Source organism: Staurois parvus, unplaced genomic scaffold (genome assembly GCF_062004578.1).
Source record: "Staurois parvus isolate SC_StPar_1 unplaced genomic scaffold, SC_StPar_1.0 ptg000276l, whole genome shotgun sequence".
NCBI classification, from domain to species: domain Eukaryota; kingdom Metazoa; phylum Chordata; class Amphibia; order Anura; family Ranidae; genus Staurois; species Staurois parvus.
In genome coordinates, this window is record NW_028318072.1 from 8,477,831 (window position 1) to 8,487,029 (window position 9,199).

Sequence of the window (9,199 nt, forward strand, 5' to 3'; positions counted from 1 at the left end):
GAAGTGCGGTGTGTATAATGGTGTGTGAAGGAAAGGAGTGTGGTGTGTATGATGATGTGTGCAGGAGAGAAGTGCAGTGTGTATGAAGATGTGTGCAGGAGAGAAGTGCGGTGTGTATGATGGTGTGTGAAGGAAAGGAGTGCGGTGTGTATGACAATGTGTGCAGGAAAGGAGTGCGGTGTGTATGATGGTGTGTGCAGGAGAAGAGTGAGGTGCGTATGACAGTGTGTGCAGGAAAGGAGTGCAGTGTGTATGACAATGTGTGCAGGAGAGAAGTGCACTGTGTATGAAGATGTGTGCAGGAGAGAAGTGCGGTGTGTATGATGGTGTGTGAAGGAAAGGAGTGCGGTGTGTATGACAATGTGTGCAGGAAAGGAGTGCGGTGTGTATGATGACGTGTGCAGGAAAGGAGTGCGGTGTGTATGAAGATGTGTGCAGGAGAGAAGTGCGGTGTGTATGATGGTGTGTGCAGGAAAGGAGTGCAGTATGTATGATGGTGTGTGCAGGAGAAGAGTGAGGTGCGTATGACAGTGTGTGCAGGAAAGGAGTGCGGTGTGTATGACGATGTGTGCAAGAAAGGTGTGCAGTGTGTATGATGGTGTGTGCAGGAAAGGAGTGCAGTATGTATGATATTGTGTGCAAGAAACGAGTGTGATGTGTATGATAGCGTGTGCAGGAAAGAGGTGAGGTGTGTATGACGATGTATGCAGGAGAGGAGTGAGGTGTGTATGACGATGTATGCAGGAGAGGAGTGAGGTGTATATGACAGTGTGTGCAGGAAAGGAGTGTGGCGTGTATGACGATGTGTGCAAGACAGGAGTGCAGTGTGTATGATGGTGTGTTAAGAAGAGGAGTGAGGTGTGTATGATATTGTGTGCAGGAAAGAAGTGCAGTGTATATGACAATGTGTGCAAGAAAGGTGTGCTCTGTGTGTATGATGGTGTGTGCAGGAAAATGAATCTGGAGACTACAGAACCTCTCCTATCTATGTTATAGGTTAGAGGGATGTTTCCTGATCTAACTTATATATATATATATATATATATATATATATACATACACACAGTATACTGAGGAAGCATTGTCACTCTAGGGCAGGAAGTGTGTTACTAGAAGAATCACAAGGTGAAAATAAAGGAAATATTGAAAGATTAAAAAGAAAGCTAATGCAGCAGTCACCACAATATCGATTGGTAATCTGAATTTTATTAAATTTCTGTTGTTTGTTTAGACAGGTGTTTTAGGTGTTTTAGATGTTTTACTGGTTCAGAGACAGAAATCAGTAAGATAAAGCACTTCCTACTATTTATTCAAAATATTACACAAATAGCTGTTTTCCAGCTGCATATCTCATGTACTTCAACCTAAAACTTTCCTTTGCTCACCAGTATGTTTGTAGGAAATGGACTAGAGACCAGAGGAGGCCACTGCACAGAGATATGGACATATGGAAACCACAGAGCCACAACACGGAACCCTGAATTTCTGTGGACCTAACTCTAAAAATCTTGAGAGTCCTCATAGTAGAGGCACATGCATTTAATGGATAGACCAAGGGCAGGTGGACCTGAGGGAGCCCACCCCTCGTTATGGGTACAGGAGCGCACTGACACCCAGCATATAGCACAACGGCATTTGGTTTTTGATGGTTGGCTAACTGTCTGGCAGATTGAACTGTCTTTCTTATCCCCCTTTTTGATAAGTGATACCTATCCATGTTCCTTGCTGATAAAAGCCATTTTTAGACTGGGGTTGCTGACCAATGTTGTTGGTTAGCTGGCTGGCAAGTTGAACAGGGTAGCCCTATTTATATTTCACTGCACAGAGATGCTTCATTATAATATGATCTTAGAATTTATAATAATACGTTTATGCTGCAAGCACCAGGAATTCCCTGTTTGTGTCATTTCAGTCAAGTACGTACATGCTCATCCTAGATAATACTTGAACAAATGGCTCTGTCTTTCTGGGGAGAGAAAAATAGAATAAGCATTGTCAGGGGAATACCATAATTATTGTGAGAAGCAATAGATAGCAAATAGTTCAGAGCATGTTATCCACTTATCGCACATCCAGAGCTATTGCAAATTCTGATGGCCAATGATGCAAGGCAACACTACTTCCCAGGTGCAGCACAATCTGAACATAAGAAGACAGCTATGACTAAGGCCAGAATTGGCTGAAACACATCAAAAACCCATGTTGGCTGAAACACAAGTCAAAAGTTTTAGAACATCCCCATTTTCCCAGTTTATAATTTTATTAGGAAAGTTAAGGCAGATCAATATATATGCAAATACAGATGACAGTCCGAACATAGACACAATATGTAGCATCTCGTTTCGCAGAAGGGCTATGGGTTCAAATTATAATACAAATAGAGGTTAGGTATATCTTCGTATCAAAGGTATATAGCAGACCAGCAAATACATAGAGTGTATTAGATAGCTTGTTATAGGTATATGAATTACTAACCTATCTACTTGTATGCCCTTATGTTGAGGGAATGGGAATTGTTGGGAAAGAATAGTACAGGATGATGTGTTCGTTATAAGTTGTGTACCCAGTTCAGGAGAGTGTGATCCACGAGAAAGTAGGCACACCTGTATGAAAGATTAAGTGATGTAGTCTGTTGGTGATATATGATTGATGAAAACGTATAAAAGGTGTGACATAAAGAGAAGTCGGAGAGGTGAATAGATAAAGGAGGAAATGTAGAGTAAGGTAGTAGGGGGGAATATGGGGAGGAGAGAAACAAAAAACCAAGGTGGGGGGAGGGGTGGGAGAGAATGGGTAAGGCGTAGAGAGGGTAATAGAATGGGTAGCTGTAGGTAAAATAAATCACAACATTTTGTACAAGCCAGAGAGATAGCCATATAGCTTAATATTCAACACGTGCATGATCATTCAATTGGGCAACGCGTGTTTTCCCAGTTTTTAGCAAATAACAAATAAACGATTTAACATAAAAAAAGAAACCATGGAATCATTTTCTTTAACAAAATTTAATCTAAATATTTGACCCATAAAAGTAGCCACATTTTGCAGATATAACAGCTGAACACACTAGTGGCACTCTTTCTGCAATGTAAATATTGTTTGGAAAGTTCTTTCCAACACTGTTGCAGAAGTTCCCACAAATGTGTTTCACTTATAGGTTGCTTTGCTTTCACCCTTCTGTCCAGTTCATCCCAAAGTCTTGAGACTATGCTGGCCAATCCATGATTTGAAACCTACCATTTTGTTCTTTTCTTCTAAAGTAGTTAGCATGGAGGTATGTTTGGGGTCATTATCTTGCTAAAGGATGAACCCCTGACCAACTGAGCGTATTCCAGAGGGTATTGCATGGCACTGCAATATGCTGTGGTAGTAGTTTTGGTTCTGGGTGCCACTCACTGATGCAAGTCACCAACTCTGGATCCAGCAAGAGAGCCCCAGACCTTCATGTTTCTTCCTCCATGTTTGACAGTTGGTGCCACACACCAAAGAACCATCCTTTCGTCTATAGGCATACAAAATGCTAGCATTATGAACCAAAGATCTCATATTTTTATTCATTGGTCCATAAAACTTTCTTCCAGTCTTCAGTACTACACTGTCAGTACTTCAGGGCCCAGGTAAGCCTTTTTTTCTTATTTTGCCTTCTTAGCAATGACTGTCTTACAGCTACTTGAGGTATCAATCCTGCAGCTCGGAGTCTCCTTGAAACTGAGACTTGCTTATATCAATCAGTGTTGAGCTGTTGTCCTGTGAGCCACCTATCACGCAAGCTGTTGACTCTCAGAAACTTGTCTTTTGATTCTGTTGTGGCTTTGGGTCTGCCAAACCTCCTCCTGTGAGAGTTCCTCCAGTTTCCAAATGCCTTTTGACTACTTCTTCCCTAAAAAAGGCCTTTTTGTATAACTCTGAAATGTACATTATTTCTCAGGTTTTTAACCTAAACTTTTTTTTTTCACCTCTGGCAGTTTACCACCTACCTTTGTACCATTTCAGGGTATTCTCTGGACTTAAACTGTTTAAATTTCAATAAAAACTGCAAAAATCGGGGAGTTAAAAACTTTGGTAGTGTTACTTACTTCGGTAGTGATTCTATAAGTTTTTTTTTTTTCTTAAATAACAAACTTGTCATACTTACAGTGCTGTGAAATAGTCTTTGCCCCTTCCTGATTTTTATTTTTTTTGCATATTTGTCACACTTAAATGATTCAGATCAAACAACATTAAACAGGCCATCCATGTTCAAAAACCCTCCAATGTGGCTGCATTAAAACAATTCTGCAAAGAAGATTGGACCAAAATTTGCAAACGCTTGATTGCAGTTCTTTACACCAAGGGGGCACAATGAGGTATTAGGTTAGGGGGCAATTACTTTTCACATAGGGCCAGGCAGGTTTGAATAGCTTTTTTCCCTCAATAAGTGATATCATCATTTAACCACGTCAAGTAGACACTTTCACCCCCTTCCTGCCCAGGCAAATTTTCAGCTTTCAGTGCTATCACACTTTGAATGACAATTGGGCAGTCATGCAACACTGTACCCATACGAATTTCTTAGCATTTTTTCGAGATATGGTATAGATCTGAATATTGATCAATCCTGAAGTACTGACGGCCAATCTAATTTGTTGAGGTCCAAGAATGTCAGAACAGTACAGATATCCCCCAAATGACCACTTTTTGCAAAGTAGACAGTCCGACGTATTTTATAACAGGCATGGCAAGTTTTTTTAAGTTGTAATTTTTTTGTCATAATTTTTTGGAAATGAGGAAATAAAAAAAATGATTTTCACTATTTTTTTTTTTACATAAACCACCAGTCACCAGTGCAGTACAGCACCATCATATAACTGGCATGGCGGTGATCAGGGACACTGACTGGTGACAGTACAAAAAAATTGATAATTCTTTTTTATTTTTTTTCATTTGTTTATTATTTTTTATTACATTTTTTTTTTTAAGATTTGTTTTTCATATTTAACTATGACCAAAGTAGTATAATGTTACCATAGTAACATTGTACTACTTTGGGAGAGTGAACAGTATTTAATTTTTTTTTATTTTTACACAATTTGCTTATAGCAAAGAATTACGTTGCTATAAGCAAGCATTTACCTGAATGAAATCGATTCATACAGGATTTTTTTTTTTTTTTGCTTAGCTGTGATTTGGCCACAGCTAATCACATGACACAGCTGGGCTGTGATTGGCCCAGCTTGTGCATGTGATCGCTGTGACCATTCTTAGCTAGCCACATTTGTATACAACAGATGGCATGAAAGGAAGCCATCCATTGTATACAAGTGCCACGTGACCTGCTGTGATTGGTCACAGCAGGTCACATGGTACTGGCAACGGGGCCGGTACACAGATCTGTCATCGGGCATGTCCGAGGTACACAGCCGGTGACAGATCGTTCCGCTGTGTGGCTCTGCATCAGCGCAAACTGTGCATGCCTGGAAGGACGCCATATGGCGTCCACCCGGAGGGACGATGTGCTCACCTGGCCACCATCTGGCCATAGGCCAGGTGGGAACCAGTTAACATACTGTCACCCTAGCAGTACAGTGTCACCATAGTGACACCACTACTTGTGGGGGGTGATGAAGATTTTTTTTTTTACACTGATTGCTTTTACACCCATAAAGGCTGTAAAAGCAATAATTTCTCCTTCTCATTGGCTGCATTCTTGCAGCCATTGAGAAATACTGCGAGAGCTGTGATTGGTCACAGCTTGTCACATGGTACAAGGTTGTTGTGAATAGCCTTGTACCATGTGACCTCTGTGATCATTCACAGATTTCACAAGTAGTAAGCAATGATGTCAGGAAGTGACATCTTGTCTACTACTATTCATGTGATCACTGATTGGCCAATCAGTGATCACATGATAGGGACCTCACGCAGAGCGTGCACAGGCAGTGAATGAGGGTGACGTTTAGAAACGTCAACTCGCTTCAGCAGTGCTCCCATTCAGCTGTTTATCTACATGGGCCAGACATGAAGTGGTTAAAAACTGAATTTTGTATTTACTTGGGTTATCTTTGTGTAATGTTAAAATTTGTTTGATGATCTGAATCACTTAAGTGTGACAAATATGCAAAAAAAAAAATCAGAAAGGGGCAAATACTTTTCCACAGCACTGTACCTGCTCTGTGCAGTGGCACAGAACAGCCCTGATCCTCTGCTTCTTACATCCCCGTCGGTGCTCCGACTCCTCCCCCTTGTCAGTGCCCACAATAGCAAGCCACTGTTGGGGGCACTGGTTGCTCCTGAGCCCTCTCTCTGCATCCATAAGATACATAGAGCCGCAGCTCACTAGGCATTGCCCCCTGCTCTCTCATTGGCTCACTGTCTCCTGCTGCTGTGTCTCAGCCAATAAGAAGAAAGAGACCCGGGACAGATGAGGCTCCTGTGCACGTCGTTGGGTCAAGAGGGGGCTCAGGTGAGTATAAGGGAGGGGCTGTGGTGGGAGCAGCACGCAGAAGGTTTGTTATCTTCATGCAAGAACTTTAAGAGTGCTAACTCCTTGTCTCTAGAAATTCCAGGTAGTACTACACTGACACATTACAGAGCTTGCACGCACTTAAAGCCCAATTCTAGGCTATTTTGTTTTCTTACAAATGCCCACCAAACCGCTGTATACAAAATTAATAATAATCATAATTCTGCCTGAAATACTCACTGGCAATCTGGAGTTGTCCCTCCCAGTATTCTATTTTTGCCACAAAATGCCCTCAGTCTTCCAGAATGAGTGACATGGGGTGTCATTTATTCTGGAAGACATACTGCAAATGCAAGATAATGGTGCAGGAAGTAATGGTGACATCATGACATGACATCAGTGACATCCGTACAACTCTCTGCATCGTTCAGGACCAACCACTGCTGAGGGAAGGGGACCCTGTGGCACCACGCAACTACTGTAGCCTAAAATCTTCAGGAAAAGGAAAGTTAAAAAAAATAAATACTATAAAATACATCTTAAGGGGAGCTTCAGGGGGAAAGCGGTTGCAGAGGAGAAAGTCATAAGCCCTAAGTTGGACTTTAACATGAAAAAATATATTAAATGTTAGGTTCACTTTTATTATAACCATGGGCGGACTGACCATTAGGAAACTCGGGCACTGCCCGAGGGCCCAGGGTCAGTAAGGGGCCCCATGAGATGCCCCTGGTACCTTTCATAGGCTTTTTTGGGTGTGGTTTGAGTGGGGGCGAGGACACAGGGGCCCCATGATCCCCTATTGCCTGGGGGCCCCATGAGTTGTCAGTCCGCCCCTGATTATAACTACCCCGTGCTGCATATTTTTTGTCATACATGATGTTGGTATAGTTCTGTAGGCTTCAAGATCTAACAAAATCATTTACAATATACAGGCCGTAACTTTTACTAAACATCTGCAATACAAGCATTATAATTTGGGTTTAAGGATTTTCACATTCTCTTTAATGACCCGGCATTGTCCCATTTTGTTGATACACGATAGGTCTATATATCAGTTGGAAAAAAATGCTAATATACTGATCAAATCATATTGCCTTAATAGGTAAGTAATTCATCTACGCTGCAATTTTATTCATGTGGTGAGTGAATAAATGTTATTTTAATGAAGTTCTTGCAATTTGCATGATACATAATGAATCCCTAGGAAACGGGTATTTGAACTTCTATGATATTACCTGTTTTTTTTTCCCTTTTTTATTCTTAGCCAGTAATGAAAAACATTCATTTGGCTTAGAAATAGCCCATTAACCCCACTGCGTGAATACATTATCTTCTCTGATTATTCTGAATTTCACCAAGAAGTGACAGTTGTTTTAATAGCTGTTCTCCAATGCCGGCTGGTACATAATCTTTTCCTGGACCTCAAGGTCTGTGTGAGATCGAAATATTAAAGGCAGAGGGATGGTTTAATAATTAATGAACTGGACTTTTATTTCAAAAGGAAAATATTTTCAAGAAACTCTATGAGGACACAGTCAGGGAAAAGGATTGAAGATAATACGTCTAGCTCGGGCTTTCAATTTTCTAAAGTCTCCTTGTCCTCTTGTGTGCTGTACACTGCTGATTAGTAACCATAGGCATCTATTCATGTCTTGTAACCTCTCCAAGCCTTGGAGACTTCTCTAAAATTCTGTAGGTAGAACTCTGTCTTTGACAAGCAGCAGTGGTGTATCATCAGGTATGCAAGTGTGTTTGGGCACATGGACACCACGGGAAGGGGACCTGCTGTGCCCTGACACACCCTGCACACCTAGTAATCCATCATGTTTTGTCAACACATCTTTAGGCCTTATGCACACTGAGCAGGGGCGTCCCTAGAGTTGGTGTCACCCGGTAAGGTAACACTTGGTGTCACCTCTCCGACGATCCCCGCAGGATGGGTCGGATCTGCGGATTGAGCTTAATGGATTGGAGTCCGAACCATTATGCTTCCCAATCCGCAGATCCGATCCATCTTGCGGGCATTGTCGGCTTGCAACCTATACGGGGTTAACTGATCTTTCAACACCAGTCCGGTCTGCACATGCTCGAGAAGTGATGTCAGATGGAGGAGGTTCCTGCTATCGCGGCCACATTCCCTGGTTAAAGACAAGTCCCGGATCTTGCACAGCCTTACCTAGATCAGTTAACCCCATATAGGTTGTAAGCCGATGATCCCCATAATAGGATCTGCGAATTGGGGAGCATAACGGATCGGACTCCGATCCCTTATGCTCAATCCGCAGATCCGATCCATCTTGCGGGGATCGTCGGCTTGCTTTAAAACTTTCCTTTTCGTGGAGCTCGTGGAGAGCGTCCGGTGTCACCCCGTGCGATAGGTGTCACCCGGTGCGGCGTGCACCCCCTGAACCCGCCTAGGGACGCCACTGACACTGAGCACTAAAATGCTGCTTTTAGGAGCGTTTTACTTTTTTTTTCTGCATCTAAATGCCCCTCCATGTTAGCCTATGTGTCCATGCACACATAGATATTTAGAGGCAAAAAAAAAAAAACACTGCCAGCGCATTCAGGAGCAGCAGCACTTTGGCAGTAAAACACATCTAAATGCGGGTTTACACTAGGTGCATCAAGTGCCTGAGTGCTAATTCATTTCAATGGCCAGAATATATCAATATACATCCACACAGTATAGATGCTCCAACTGCAGTGCATCGTGCATTAAAAGTCACACAGACATTTCATAAAGTTCAATTGGAT